Raw genomic sequence first — 16421 nt, 5'->3', positions numbered from 1 at the left:
CCCATTACAAGCTGTGGGAAAAGCTGGTTCTGCCCCTACCCTGAGCACTGCTGTAGCTGTTATTAAGGAAAAGAGAAGAGCTTAGTGTTGAATTCCAAGATGAATATTGTTCCAGAAGTAGGAAGTAGCTAGAAAAAAAATAGAGTTGTTAAAAGGGCTAAGAAATGGGTGTTTGGTGGTGAGAAGTAAGTCAGTACTTCAAAGAAATAAAACTACTGCAGGGTTGATTCTTCAATATACTTGTTCTAAGAACTAGACTTCACTTACAGTTTGTCCTCTCAGAATATATGCAAGTGGTCACCATCTGAGAACTCCTTGAGTGACTCATGCTAAGGAGCTGAACTTGAAGGGAGCCCATATGAACTCAGTAGCACTTCCCACTTCTTTGAGTTGGGACTTGGAAAGATGGCAGCCCCAAAAGACTTTTTTCATGTTTTAGTTTCCTGTAGAGAATTGAGCTTCATTTGTGTGTCACTTCCAGGGACACCACTGTCTTAGTCACTTTCTCGTCACTGGGACAAAATACCCAACATGTGCAATTTAAAGAGAGAGTTATTTTGATTCATGGCTTTTAGAGGATTTAGTCCATAATTGACTGGGTCCGAGGGAGGAAGGGCATGATGGAAGAGTCTGATGGATGAAAGCTTCTCATATCATGCCAGCCAGGAAGCACAGAGAGAGGGAAGAGGGGAGAGGAATAGGGAAGAGAGGAGAGGGGAGAGAGAAGGGAGCAGCCAAGGACAAGAACACATCCTTTCAGGTCATGCTTTTAGAGACCCTCCTCTTACGATCAGACCCTACATCCTTATAGACATTCAGCTCTGAAGTCTTCATGGATTAATGCACTGACGAGTATAGCACCCTCATGATTCAATCTCCTAAAACCCTGATCTTTGAACACTTTGAGCTTTGGGGCAATCTAGATCCAAACCATAAATAACAACCACATTGGAAATAGCGGAATTTATTTTGAATCAAAGCACAGACATCCTGTGGAGTCAGTTACAATGGGTCTCATTGTTGGAGTGTCATGGGTCTGTGCCCCTCTAGGACTAAGGCCGAAAGCACTGTAGATGACAGTTTGCCAAGGAGTCCCTCTCTGGAACTTGTTCTGTGCCAAGGAGAGCCCCCCTCCCAAGTTCACTCATCCTAGCAAGATCTCCCCATGATATGGACAGATGCCCTGCTGCCATTGCATTTTATTTACACTTTTCCTTCTAAACCTGGCACCAGCAATGTTTGTTTGTTTTTGGTACCGGGAATTGAACTTGGGTCCTTGCGCATGTGCAGCCGGCTGTGAAACCACTGAGCTAAATCCCTGGCCCTCCCGCAATGTTACAGCCACCTGCCAAATCTGTTTTGCGACTTGTTTTTCCATGGCTTATGAGTTAAGAGTGGTGTTTACATTTTAAATGGTTGAAAAAAATAAAGAGAACTATAATTTGTGATACCTTAAAAATCTTCATATCAGTGACCATAAGCAAAGTGTTATTGGAACACAGCCAAGTTCATTCATTTGTGAATATGTTCAGACTTCTTTTGTACTACAAGAAGCAGTATTAGACAGTTAGCACTGAGACTGTATGGCCCACAAAGCCAAAGGCATCCATTGGGGTGTTTATACTGGTAGAAAGGTTTGCTGACCTTTGCCTTGAATCAGTCTGTCTACTGAGAACCTTAATGGCTCAATGTGATTCTAGTTATTAAAATACTACTTTATATGATCCTGGGCATCTTATCACAAAGAGTATTGAACAGTGATTTTCTAACTTACATCAGCTACATGGAGTTTGATTAATAGTGATAAAATAAAGCACACTTACAATGTATTTCTTAGTATCTATGTGAAGTGCATTACAGTGCTCTGAGACTCCCTTAGCATTTCCTGCAGGTAATGCATGCTGATTTTCCTCTCCTGCTCCCCACTCCTGCTCCACATGACCCTGGCACATTGTTAGGTGCATAATTTGGCTAAGGTGATCATTGCATCCCTCCACACCCCAGATCATAGGATGGGTACATTGAGCCCAGCCAGGTCAAGAGCCAAGCCCAGAACTGTGTTCTTGGAATTTTTTTTAAAAAGAGGGGCTCAAGGGGCCGAGGATTTAGCTCAGTGGTTCTGGTGCCTGCCTCTTAAGTGCAAGTTCCCGAGTTCGATCCCCAGTACCAAAAAAATAAAAAAATAAAAAGGGAGGCTCATGCAGTTGGCAGGAGTCTCAGCTTGCAGATGCTATGGTCACCATGACAAGTGGCCACCCAGAACTGGAGAAACAGAGGCACATCCCAGCAAGGTCCTTTCCAGCTCCCTGGCCAGCCATGATTTGTCAGCAGGTTCCTTTATTGGCGTCATCCAGTTTCAGATGGCTTTTGACACTTGCCCATGACAGACCTCACCAAAGCGATTTACTTCCATCCCCAGTGTTTCTACCCAAGTGCTCCTTGATTCCCACAACACTCTTCACATCTGGGGAAACTGAGGCTTGGGGAGAGGTAAGCTGCTACTCATAGTAAATAAAATAAGCCTCATCATTTCACTCCAAATCCCTGCTCTTTCTGAGGTAGCATGAAAATGATTATACACTCTTTAATTGCATATTAGCTACAGAGAAAATGTTCTCTGCATTTTATAATCAGAAAGGAAAGTAAATCTCTTTATTATGACTGACAATGTGTGGAGTAAGACCTACGAACTGTTATTTTCAGTAGAGTTGCAAAAATTATTTTAAGAAAAATGTTCAAACTTTTCAAAGATATCACAGAACACAAAGGACAGTTTGAAGATTTCATACTAAATGAGTTAGAAATATGCAGATCTAATTTTCTTTGAAATTGCTAAAGTCTTGAAACTTAAAACAGAGTCTCTGGCTTGTGTGAGATTTGAGCTGAGCCTAGTGGCACACACTTGTAATCCCAGCACTCTGGGAGGCTGAAGCAGGAGGGCTGAAAGCTCATGCCCAACCTGGGTGACTGCAACTTAGTGAGATCCTGTCTCAAAATAAAAAAATTAAAATGGATGGAGCTGTTCAGTGCAAAGGCCCTGGGTTTAATCCCCCACACCCCACCCTGATTCATTTAGTTTCCCTTTTCTTTAGCAATCTAAATGTTCAAGCAGTCATTACTGGCCAGGGGTTCTTTCACTAACCATAGAGACTTTGTTATTTTTACAAATTAAAATACAGATACTGATTTTCCTGATCATCTACATAATTCATGCTGATGGTAAAAAAGAAAAGAAAGAACAGAAGAAATAAATAAACATTGTTCAACATCTCTGCCACCCAGTGGAAACCACCAACCACCGTAAGTGGATGACACTTTCCATCCATTGAAACCTCTCACTTTCCCATTTCTGCTGAGGAAGGGACATTAATCCTCCTAACCTAGGCTCTCTCAGCTACTGCTGTGAGCTGCAGCCCATCTGAAAACCCAGGTTGTGTTCCCTTTCTTTCCTTTTCTGTGTCCCACTTAGATAAATTATGTGCCAAACTAATTAATGTCTACACATGCAGGCTTCATATTTTTCCTCAATTTCCAAGCTTCCTGGTGACAAAAGCCTTTGAGTTACAGGGATGTTTTTCTTCAGTACTTATTAATAAAATCTATGATGACCTCTGAGCTTCCTACGGCTTTTAATATGAAGATCATCTCTAAACATCAGACATCCTATTGTCCCTAATATGCTGCAAATATCCTTTGCAACAAGATCCCTGTAAATATTTATTGTGTAAGAAGTTTTAAAATAATTTAAAATTAATCAAAACTATATCTACCTATACTTATAGATTTCTGAGTTAACTACAGCCTTGAATTTGAGAATTCTGAAGGACTTTTTTGGTAAAAAATTTCAACCTTTCTCTTCCACATAAAATAATTAGTGCAGTTGTTGGAAAATAACTTATATTAGTTGTTACAGTTTGTGCCTCGATGTCCCCCTAAAGCCTCATGCAGTCAGAAGTGGGGATTTTCAGAGGTGGCTGAATTTAGGGTGATGCTGGGATCAAGGATGTGATGGTGGTATTGATTTGTGGTGAAATGCTAGGATTAAGAGTGTGAGTGCTCCTTGCCTTAAGGTGGGTAGCCTGGATAAAATATAAGGAACAGAAAGAGGGTTTCTCTGGCTGCTTAGCACTTGCTACTTGCAGCCTGGCTCTCTTCTACCTGCTGTGAACCACTTCTCCTCTGTGATGCCACTCTGATCAGACAACTATGGACCTAAACCTCTACAAACTGTAAGCCAAATAAACCTTTCCTCCTTTAACTCTGGGTGTCAGGTATTTTGTCTCACCAGTTAGAAAAAGTAACTAAGATGTAAGTACTATTTAAAAGTTAAGTCATCAACATGACATAAGCTTCAAATGCTAAAATTTCTATGACTTTCTTTAGATGCTAAACATTTTATCCTGAGTGGTCAATACAAACAAAGCAGGAAATTATCCATTTTCCTTTTTTGATTTCATGTGTGAGATGATACAAAACATGTCCATGAAACAACAATGTGACCTAGATAAATCTGGATATATTTTAAATTTGGAATCAAAAGTCAAAGGCGGCAGAATCTAAACCAGATATGCTGGTGTCTCTGTGAAAACTTGTCCTCTGACAGAGTCAGGTCACCTTTCAGACTTTCCAGTCCAGAGTGTTCCAGTTCATGCTACAGCTTCCCAACTTCTTGCCCTGAATCAACTCACTGTGTGACTCCTATAAAGTGGTTTATGCTCAAGTTGTAATAACTTTATTGAACAGCCCAAAATGTAGTGGAGTACAAATATTACTAAGTGGCTCATTGTATTCTAACCATGACCTTCAACCATAAGCTATGGAAACTTGCTTTTGTAGTCACTAGTTATATGCCTCAGGCAAATCCTATGGAGCCCACATCTACATAAAAATTTTACGGAAATATAAAAATTTTTTAGCTTGGAGTCCTTAGTCTTTAGAGATTGTATTGCAAATGATTTTGAGACAAAATGAAATCAAGCTTTGGATTCAGTTAAAAGTGCAGTAAGATGGAGGAGCACACTAGACGGGTTATAAAGGAAGTAAGACTTGCAGGAGCTGATAATTGTTGGAGCAGGGTGATGGGAATTCAGCAAGTATTCTCTACTTTTGAATATTTTTGACAATTACTTAAATAAAAACATTTACATTTTTTCTGGAATCATTACCTATGTTAGTCCACTTTGCATCACTAGAACAAAATACCTGATACCATACAGGATACTTATGAAGTAAAGAGAGGTTTATTTGAGTTCACAGTTCTGGAATTTCAAGTGCAAGATTGGGCAGCCCCATCTCTTTGGCAAGGGTGGCACAGTGTGGCAGGAGGATATGTCAGAGCAGTAGTGACATCATCCTCCAGGAAGCAGAGAAAGGGGATGGGACTGGAGCCCAATGGGTCCCTTTGGGATTGTGCCCCCCACCATGTATGGATCTCTTAAATAAGAGATTAAGGCATCTCCCAAAGCACTGTCTTGGGACCAAGCCTCTCCATGGGGACTTCTAGGGGACACTCACTATAAATAAATGAAGTAAAACATTAGGAATAAAACAAAGAAGATAAATAAAACATTTTTATTTGATAAACAAAACCTTAGAAATAAAACAAAGAAATCCCTTGGTGAGGGGAAAATACTTAAAGATGCTATTGGAGCTTGCAGGACTGCCTTGCACTCTGGCCACAGCTCCTAGTAGTCCTCAGGGCAGTGGGAATATGGTCTGCTCTACCCTTTCTCCTTCCTTCTCCCCAGGGCATTTCTAGAACTTCTGGCCCTGGGACAGGAAAAATAGTGGGGAAAGGGTCACATCCTCTCCTGGGTGTGTCTGCATGGGAGCCTGACCCTGAGAGATATGCTGCCCTTGAGGTGGCAGGTCGCCTGCGGATCTGCCTGGACTTGTGACTCCACTGCGGATGTTTTGCTTCAGGAACATCCCTTCTGCACGTTTTCCTTGCACACTGGCCCCTTCCAACCTCACCCTACTGATGCCTGCTTGGGTGCTCCCAAGGGTTCACAGGATACTCCTGGGTCCTGGCCATGCCGTTTTTGAGCAGAGGCTTCCTTTGCCACCCCTCCCAATACCTGTTATCTCTCTCCTCTTCCCCCTGGAGCCAGGGTCAGAGCAGCAGGTCCCCAGCCCAGTGGAGGAGTAGCCTGCCCAGGACAAGAGCCCCCTGTGCTTAATTCTTGACAGTGTCACTGTTCACATGTTATTGGTGTTGTTTTATGTTCATGGTGCAGCCTTGAGCCTTCTGATGAGGATGGGTAAAAGAAGGCATGCTGGCCTGTGCCATGCTGGCCCTGAGTTAGCACAGGGAGCACTGCCCTTTCTCACAGATCCTCTGTGCCCCCAGGGACTCCGAGAGGGGACACTGTGATGGCTGAGCTAGCAGAGGTGGAGGGCCAGGCCCCTGTGGCTGTCTAGTCTTCTTCCATCCTGGATGGCTGGGAGCCCCTTTCTGCTGTTTTGTTTCCTGGGGGCCAGTTCTGCACCCAGGGGAAATTTCACTCAGCCTCCTTTTCCAGGATCCGTGGGTGTTCTTGGCAAAGACCCCAGAGCAGGAGCAAGGTGTCTGCTTATGTCCTCTCTCTTTAGAGCTCATCTCCACTGCTGTCCGGGCCTCCTCATGTCTCCTCCTGTGGTTTTACCCTTTGGTCCCTGATGAGTCCAGTTAACAGCCAAGGTGTGATATGGGCACAGAGATAGGACTCTTGCTATGGCCTGAGACTGGAAGGACCTCATCCTCTAGCTCCACTGTGTCCATGAAAGTGAGCCCACTTCTTTCACCCCACTACCTCTCAACACCTCCATCTCAAAGCAAAGTGTCCAATGCCATCACCTCTGCAGAATGTCCAAGGATGGTGTCCCCACTGGGGAGAGCTGGATGGAGTCCCTTTGCTCTGCCTCAAGGTCCATCTGACATTAACATTTACTTTTTTCCCTGGGTGGAAGACTTTGCCTTTCCCTGTCTTCTGCTCTCATTTCTGTGACTCCTCCTTCCTCTGGAAGATGGGATTCTATAGCCAATGGAGGTAAGACAGCATCGCAGACTCTGTGGATCCCACCCTCAGGAGCTGTCTCTTTTTATCTGTGTTCTGTTTCCCTACAGAAAGGCAGATGGACAAAAGAGACACACACACAGTAAACTGAGACATAACTTTGCCATTTATCTTTTGTTGGTAAAACTGTGAACTAGTTCACATTCAAAGGATAATGTCTGGGATTTAGTATATCTTTCTACCAGATCGGGGAAGATTGGCCTAAGAGGGTTGCCACTTTGGGGTGTGAGAGAGAGCCTTGGAGCTGAATCTTGAGGGCTGGGCCAGTCTCTATGAATGTGATGCAATCTGGAAGATGCTCTGCACGGTGGTATGACCATGGATTCACCAGTCTGGATGTTGTCTGAGTTTTGCAGCAGTGTTTCCTGGGTACCAGATCCATCCATGAACCTCAACTTCCTCTTCTGCAAAAAGAACAGGTCCCTTTCTCCCAAGTTTACTATGGGGATAATGGAGATACGTGGTGTAAAAGACCCTTGGAAACTGCAAAAGCACCTATTGGAATGGGAATTATAAAGAGACCGTGGGGCCCCTGTGAACATAAGGTATTATTATCATGAGGCTGGTTTTGCTTAGCTAAATCAAGAGAAGTTTGGAGAGTTAGCAAAATATGTAATTTACAGTCTGTCCTTCATCCAACTATTTTATACTTTCCATAGCTTACCCAGCACTTCTGTGGACTTCAAAGAGGAGTCTCCTCGGGAGAGGTGCATGGTTTGGGGAAAAGAGTGTGTAAGCTTTTGTCCTATCTTGTCTCTGAGTGCTGGGCTTTCCTGCCTGCCCAGGGGTGTGATGCACTGGCTACAGTCCTGTTACCACCCTACTGGGTGTGATGAAAATATACAATGAACCTTTAAATTAAAAAAAAAATTATAGTAAAAGACATCACCATGAGTCCCCCTCAAAACACTCTCCCTTCTTTTTTTTTTTTTTTTTTGTTAAATTCTATTATTGGTACATTGTAGGTATACAACACAATTACATTTCTCATTGGGAATTGTACCTTTACATAATGCATCTTTGTTCTTGTTTTTTCCCCATTCCTAGCCCTCCCTTCACACCCTCTACCCTTCCCTATTTACAAAGACTTTATTTCCATTTTTTCCATTTCTCAGCATTTTTCCTTTCCCTTCTTTCCTTTCCCCTGCCCCTGCCCCTCCCACTACCCCTACCCCTTTGGACCTTTTCTTCCTATTTTGCATTATCGATTATTCATTTTAATCATTGGTACATTTTAGGTATGCAATATAATGACATTCATCATTGGAAATTTGCACCTTTACATAGTCTCTCTTGGTTCTTATTTTTCACCCTTGCCCAGCCCTCCCTTCAACCCCTCCAGTCCTCCCTATTTACAAAGATTTTGTTCCTAGTTTTCCATTTTCTCATATTAATCCCATTCCCTTCTGTCCTTTCCCCTAGCCCTCCCACTTCCTTCCCCTTTGCCCCCTTTCTTCCTATTTCACATTACCTATTATACATTTAGTCCTTATTTACACTTTCAGTTTCTCACACCAGAGAAACTATTTGGTATTTACACATGTGTGTCCTATTTATTTCACTTAAGAGTTTTGCCTCAATGTGCATCCATTTAGCTATAAATGTCTCTAATTTCTCATTTTTTATGGCTGAGTAGTACTCCATTTTATTAAAAAAATCATATTTTCTTTATCCAGTCTCCAGTTGATGGGCATTTGGGCTGTTTCCAAGTTTTAGCTATTACAAACTGCACTGCTATGAACATGGGTGCACATATATCACTGTGGTATGATTCTTTAAATTCTTTGGGGAAGATCCCCAGCAGTGGAATAGCGGGGTCAAATGGGATTTCCAGTCGTAGTTCTTTGAGGTATCTCCATAGTGATTTCCACAGTGCTTACACCAGTCTACACTCCCACCAGCAGTGGAGCAGGGTTCCTCTTTCCCCACAGCCCCACCAGCATTTGTTATTGCTTGATTTCATGATAGCAGTCATTCGTTCTGGAGTGAAGTGGAATCTCAGCATTGTTATCATTTGCATCTCGCGAATGACCAGTGATGTTGAACATGTTTTCATGTATTTATTTGCTATTTCTACTTCTTTGTCTGAGAAATGTCTGTTCATCTCACATGCCCATTTTTGGATTGGGTCTTTAAATTTGGGAGGTCTGATCTTTTTAAGTTCTTTATAGATTTGAGATAGTAGACCTTTGTCTGAGGAAGAGCAGTTGAAAATTTTTTCCCACATTGTGGGTTGTCTCTTCACACTGCTGGTGGTTTATCTTGCTGTGCAGAAGCTTTTTAATAAGAAGAGATCCCACTTGTTGATTGTTTGTGCTAGTTCATGGGCAACTGAGGTTTTGTTCACAAAATCTTTTCCTACACCAATGTCTTCAAGGGTTCTACCTAACCTCTGTTCCGACTGGTTCAGAGTTTCTATTTTAATATTTAGATCTTTAATCCATTTTGATTTTAGTTTAGTGCATGGTGAGAGATACAGGTCTAGTTTTAATCTTTGGCAAGTTGAAGCCCAATTTTTCCAGCACCATTTATTAAAGAGGCTATCTTTCCTCCAGTGAGAGTGTTTGGCTCCTTTTTCGAACATGAGATGGCTGAGTGTGTCTGGCATTGTTTCTGCATCTTCTAATCTGTTCCACTGGTCCTCAAGTCTGTTTCTTTGCCAGTACCATGCTGTTTTTATCACAGTAGCTTTGTAGTATAGTTGCAGGTTGGGGATTGTGATACCCCCTGCCATCTCTCTGTTCCCTAGAATTGCTTTCACTATTCTGGGTCTCTTCTTGTTCCAAATGAATTTTTGGATTGTTTTCTCCAGGTCCATGAAGTATGCTGCTGGGATCTCAATTGGAATGACATTGAATCTATATAGCAATTTTGGAAGTATGGCCATTTTCACTATATTAATCCTTCCTACCCAGCAGCAGGGGATGTCTGTCCGTTTTCTGATAGCATCTTCAATCTCTCTTTTCAGAGTGCCATAGTTTTCAAAGACGAGGTCTTTGATTTCTTTTATTACGTTGACTCCTAGGTATTTCCGGTTTTTGGATGCTATTGTGAAAGGAATTATTTGCCCTATTTCTCTCTCAGTGAGTCTGTCATTTGTGTAGAGGAAAGCTATTGATTTTTGTGTGTTGACCTTGTAACCAGCTACTTGACTGAATTTGGTTATTAAGTCTAGAAGACTTTTGGTGGAGTTCTTGGGGTCTTCTATAGAGAGTATCATGTCATCTGCAAATAATGACAATTTGACTTCTTCATTACCTATCTTTATTCCTTTTATTTCTTTCTCTTGTCTAATTGCTGTGGCTAATGTTTCCAGAACTATATTGAACAAGAGTGGTGATAGTGGACATCCTTGTCTTGTTCCTGATTTGAGTGTGAAGGATTTCAGTTTTTGACCATTTAGTATGATATTGGCTATTGGTTTTTCATAGATGGCTTCTATCAGTTTGAGGTAGAGACCATCTATTCCAATTTTTTGTAGGGTTTTTATCATAAATGCATGTTGGATTTTGTCAAATGCTTTTCCTGCATCTATGGAGATAATCATATGGTTTTTGTCCTTGGCTCTATTGATATAGTGTATTACATTGATTGATTTGCATATATTGAACCATCCCTGCATCCCTGGGATGAATCCCACTTGATCAGAGTTTATGATCTTCTTGATGATCTTCTGCATTCTGTTTGCCAGTATCTTATGAAGGATTTTTGCATCTATGTTCATTAGTGAGATTGGCCTATAGTTCTCTTTTTCAGTTGGGTCTTTCTCTACTTTGGGGATCAAAGTGATTCTTGCTTCCAGGAATGAATTTGGGAGTATTGATTCCCTTTCAATTTCATTGAAGAGTTTAAACAGTAGTGGCAGTAGTTCCTCTCTAAATGTCTTGTAGAATTCAGCAGTGAAGACATCAGGGCCCAGGCTTTTCTTAGTTGATAAGTTTTTAATTACATTTTCAATTTCATTGGTTGATATTGGGTTGTTCAGAATTTTTAGGTCTTCTTCATTAAACTTTGGTAATTCATATGTATCTAGGAATCTGTCCATTTCTTCTGTGTTGTCCATCTTATTGGCGTATAGGTTCTGGAAGTAGGTATTGATGATCCTCAGGATTTCTGCTGGGTCTGTTGTAATTTCACCCTTTTCATTCCTAATTGCATGGATTTCGGCCATTTCTTTCTGTTTTCTGACAAGATTGGCTAAAGTTTTATCAATTTTGTTGATTCTTTCAAAGAACCAACTTTTGGCTTCATTGATTTTTTGTATCATTCTCTTAGTCTCCATTGCATTGATTTCTCCTCTGATCTTTAGAATTTCCTTCCTTGTATGAGCTTTGGGATTGTCCTGCTCTTCTTTTTCTAGAAGCTTGAGGTTCAGCATCAGGTTGTTTAATTGGGCTCATTCTGTTTTCCTAATGTGAGCATTCACTGCTATGAATTTCCCTGGTAAGACTGCTTTCATTGTGTCCCATAGATTCTGATATGTTATATTGTCATTGTCATTTAATTGAAGGAACTGTCTGATTTCTTCTTTAATTTCCTCTGTGACCCATTGGTTATTCAGAAGTGTGTTGTTCAATTTCCACGTGTTTATGAAATTTTTTGAGTTTCTTTTGCTATGGATCTCCAATTTCATCACACTATGGTCTGATAATATACAGGGGATAACTTCAGTTCCTTTGCACTTACTTAAACATGCTCTATGTGTGAGTGTTTGGTCTATTTTGGAGAATGACCCACGTGCAGCTGAGAAGAATGTGTATTCTGATTTTGTGGGGTGGAAGACTCTGTAAACATCTGTTAAGTTCATTTGTTCAAGAGTTCGATTGAGTTCTAGTATTTCATTACTTATTTTTAGTCTAATTGATCTATCTATTTGTGACAGTGGGGTGTTGAGGTCCCCCACTACAATTGTATCAGTGCATATATGACTTTTCATGTCCATTAGTATTTGTTTTATATAGTTGGGTGCACTAGTGTTTGGTGCATAGATATTATTTTTTTCCCCATTAACTTTATTGGTACATTTTAGGTATACAATACAGTTACATTCATCATTGGGATCTTGTACCATTACATGAGTCTCTTGGTTCTTATTTTTTTCCCCTTCCCTTGCCCTTCCTTCACCCCATCCACCCTTCCCTATTTGCAAAGACCTTTTATCCATTTTTTTCCTCTTCTCACATTTTTTCCTTTCCCTTTTTTCCCTTCCCCTACCTGTCCCAATTCCCCTCCTCTTTTAGACCTTTTCTTCCTGTTACACAATATCAACTATACATTTTTTAAATTACAATATTAAGATCTAGGAGACATTACCACAGATTTTACAGAATTTAAAAGGATATAGAAAGCATATTTCAAAAATCTTTTTTGAAATAAATTTGACAACTTCTAAGAAGTAACTTGGAAGACAAATTAATGAAACTGACTCTGGAGGAAATATAAAATTTGAATAACACCTATTAAAGAAAGTATATTCCTAGCTTGAAAACCTACCTGTATGACAACAGCAGGCTCATAAACATTTTAACTGATAAATTATATCAAACATTTAAAGCAGAAAAAAGAAGGAACACTTCTCTCCTCATTTTAGGAACTCAACATTGTGCTAATCCTAAAACTGGATAAAGATAATAGAAGAAAAAAGTATGAACATAGATAGAAATTTGTTGAACAAAACAAACTCTTAGAAGTTAGATCTGGCAGTATGTAGAAAGTGGTTTATTATAGGGATGGCAGTGTTGGTTCAGCATTGGAAGATCCACCCCCAAAAGTCATCATTTTAACAGAGGAAAGGAGAAAGCCATATGATCCTGTCACTAGTTGGAGAAAGAGTATTGGACTAAATTCTACAGCTGTTCATGTTAAAAGCTATCAGTAGACTAGAAGTAGAACAGAACCTTCTCAACAGATCAAAGACATGTACTCCATACTTCCAACAAAAACTCCTTCTATGAGTGGAGACAATACAATGCTTTCTCCTTAAAGTGGGGAACAAGGGCATATATGCCTACTCTTCATCTGTCCATTAGACTTTGAAACATAGGTCTAAACCAAAATAGCCTGGCAATAAAATGACACAACTAGGATAGGATTGGCATGGCAGAAGCAAAATCTTTATATGTAGATGAAATGATCATCTACAGAGAAAATACTAAGAAATCTCTAGGAGCCCCTAGAACTTGTACTTGAATTTAGCAGGATTAGAAAACACAAGGTATATATAAAAATTCAGATCTGTGTATACTTGCTATAAATGAAGAACTGGATATTGAAATTTTAAAGTTATGTAGGAGTACAAAAGACCCAGAAAAGCCAAAAACAAAAACAAAAACAGTGTTGGAAGATGTTTAGCACCCAATTTTAAGACTTCTTCTAAAGCTACAGTAATCAAGGCAGTGTTGGTGTAAGGAAAGACATATAGATCATTGGAATAAAACAGAGAATCTAGAAATAGAACCACACATATATGGTCTACTGAGTTTTGAAAGATTATTTAACATTAGCATTTTATAGAATATAAACTCTATTCAAGAGCCGAGGAAGAGACAGTGTTTTCAGCAAACGGCACTAGAACACTTGGTATCCATATATAAAATATTAACCTCAACCCTTTTCTTCCATAAATGAAAATAACTTGAAGGGATCTATAAACCTAAATAAGAAAGCCTAAAAGTATAAAACTTTGAGAAGAAATTATAAGGGAAAATATTTATGAATTCAGGGCAGGCAAGAACTACCTAGGATATAAAAACCATGAGGTATAAAAGAAAAGAAATTGATGAGATTCCATCAAAATTTAGAACTTTAAATGACATCATTAAAATGAAAAGTAGTCTTTAAACAGACTATATTTACAATGCATATAACCTATGACCAGAATATATAAAGAATTCTTAGAACTCATTAATAGACAACCCAATTCAACTGTAGACATAAGATGATAAATAGCCAGTATAGCACAAGGAATGTTGTGCAATTCTAGAATCAGAAAAATACTAATCAGTACAATAATACGATTGAATTATATACTCATTAGGGAGATGAAGTCAAAAATTTTAAAAGCCTTATCATGACTTTTTCTTTTTGTTGGATTCTCGCCCTTTGCGTTTAATTTGTCACGCCCAATGGATTCATTCTGCTGGGTTTCCTGGGGCTGTGATCCTCATTGTCTTTTCCTAGGGTATTGTCTAAAATTTTTTGGAGTACTGGTTTGGTATTCATGAAGTTCCTGAGGTGCTCTTTATCATGAAAGCATCTTATTTCTCCATCAATTTTGAAAGATAGTTTTGCAGGGTACATCAATCTGTGTTGGAGGCTGTTTTCTTTTAGGGCTTGAAATACATCACTCCAAGCTCTTCTTGCCTTGAGGGTTTGTGTTGAGAAGTCTGCTGTGATTCTGATGGGCTTTCCTTTGTATGTGATTTGTTTCTTTTCTCTCACTGCTTGTAGAATTTTATTCTCCTGTTGGATTTCTGGAATCCTAACTATTATATGCCTATGTGTAGATTTTTTTTGATCAAGGCTGTATGGAGTCCTATATGCCTCACCTATCTGTATGTCAAGTTCTTTTCCCCTCCTTGGGAAGTTTTCTGCCATCACTTCTGTGAACAGTTTTTTTATGTCATCTGCACCCTCTCCTCTTTCTTCATTGACTCCAATCAGTCTTATGTTATTCTTCTTTGCATCATCTAGCGGCTGCTGGATTGATTTCTCATGTTCCCTTACAATTTTAAAGCAATTTTTCTTTTCCTCCTTACTAATTGCAATCTTATCTTCTATATGTGAAATTCTATCCTCACATTGGTTCATTCTGCTGCTCACACTTTCAATGGAGTTTTTAATCTCTTGGAAATCTGTTTGTATCTGTTTTATGGATTCCATTTGTTTCCTATGTTGGGATTCCATCATGTTCCTCAGATCCTCTATTTTTTTATCTGTGTCCTCTCTAGATTTATTAATCATGTCTTGCACCATGAGCAAAATCTTTGCTGTTATCTGAGTAATTATTTCTGATTTCATTTTTCCCAGATCCTCTTTTGTTGCCAGTTCAGAGAGTCCAGGTGGTTGAGTATCAGAGTGTTCCATCTCGTTTCCCTTCGGGGTTGCTGTAGGTGATGTGAAAGTCTATTTCTGAGGCTTGTTTATGTGTCTTCTCATTTCCACGGTTGGGGGGGGGGGTGCTTCTGGCACCCAAGCGGCTCACCTTCTTGGCCCTAGGAGCCTGGGATGGCAGCAGGGTAGCTTCCTTCCGGGTGCTGGAACCGGCTGAACTTCACTGGCCTAGAAGCCTGGGATGGAGGCGGGGAGCTTCCTTCTGGGTGCTGGGACCAGCTGAGCTTCACTGCCCTAGGAGCCTGGGATGGAGGCGGGGGAGCTTCTGGTGCATAGATATTTATGATTGTCATCTCTTCCTCTTGGATTGTTCCCTTTACAAGAAAGTAGTGTCCTTCTTCATCTCTCTTAATCAGTGTTGGTTTGAAATCTACTTAATCTGCAAAGAGGATAGCTACTCCTGCTTTTTTTCAGGTTCCTGTCACATGGAGAATTGTTTTCCACCCTTTAACTTTCAGTCTATGAGTTTCCTTTTGAATTAAGTGTGTTTCTTGTATGCAACATATTATTGGATTTTGCTTCTTGACCCATTCTGCCAGTCTATTTCTTTTGATTGGTGAATTGAGACCATTAACGTTGATGGTTATAACTGAAACGTAGTGACTTGTCATTGCCATGACTTTTTCTTTTTGTTGGGTTCTCCCCCTTTACCTTTAATTTCTTGTCATGCCAGATGGGTTCATTCTGCTTTGCTTCCTGGGGTTGTGATCCTCAATGTCTGTTCCTAGGCTATTGTGTAAAATTCTTTGGAGTGCTGGTTTGGTATTCCTGAAGTTCCTAAGGTGCTCTTTGTCTTGAAAGTATCTTATTTCTCCATCAATTTTGAAGGATAGTTTTGCAGGGTACATCAATCTGAGTTGGAGGCTGTTTTCTTTTAGGGCTTGGAATATGTCACTCCAAGCTCTTCTTGCCTTGATGGTTTGTGTTGAGAAGTCTGCTGTGATTCTGATGGGCTTTCCTTTGTATGTGATTTGTTTCTTTTCTCTAACTGCTTGTAGAACTTTGTTCTTCTGTTGAGTTTCTGGAATCTTAACAATTATATGCCTATGTGTAGATTTTTTTTGATCAAGGCTATTTGGAGTCCAATATGCCTCACTTATCTGTATGTCAAGCCCTTTTCCCCTGCTTGAGACATTTTCTGCCATTATTTCTGTGAAGAGATTTTTTTATGTCATCTCCACTCTCTCCTGTTTCTTCATTGACTCCAATCAGTCTTACGGTATTCTTCTTTGCATAATCTCGCAGTTGCTGGAT

This window comes from Heterocephalus glaber, unplaced genomic scaffold (assembly GCF_053883595.1).
Source record: "Heterocephalus glaber isolate CG9 unplaced genomic scaffold, H.glaber_assembly_v1.0 deba00001610, whole genome shotgun sequence".
Classification (NCBI taxonomy): Eukaryota; Metazoa; Chordata; class Mammalia; order Rodentia; family Bathyergidae; genus Heterocephalus; species Heterocephalus glaber.
This window is presented reverse-complemented; position numbering follows the sequence as displayed.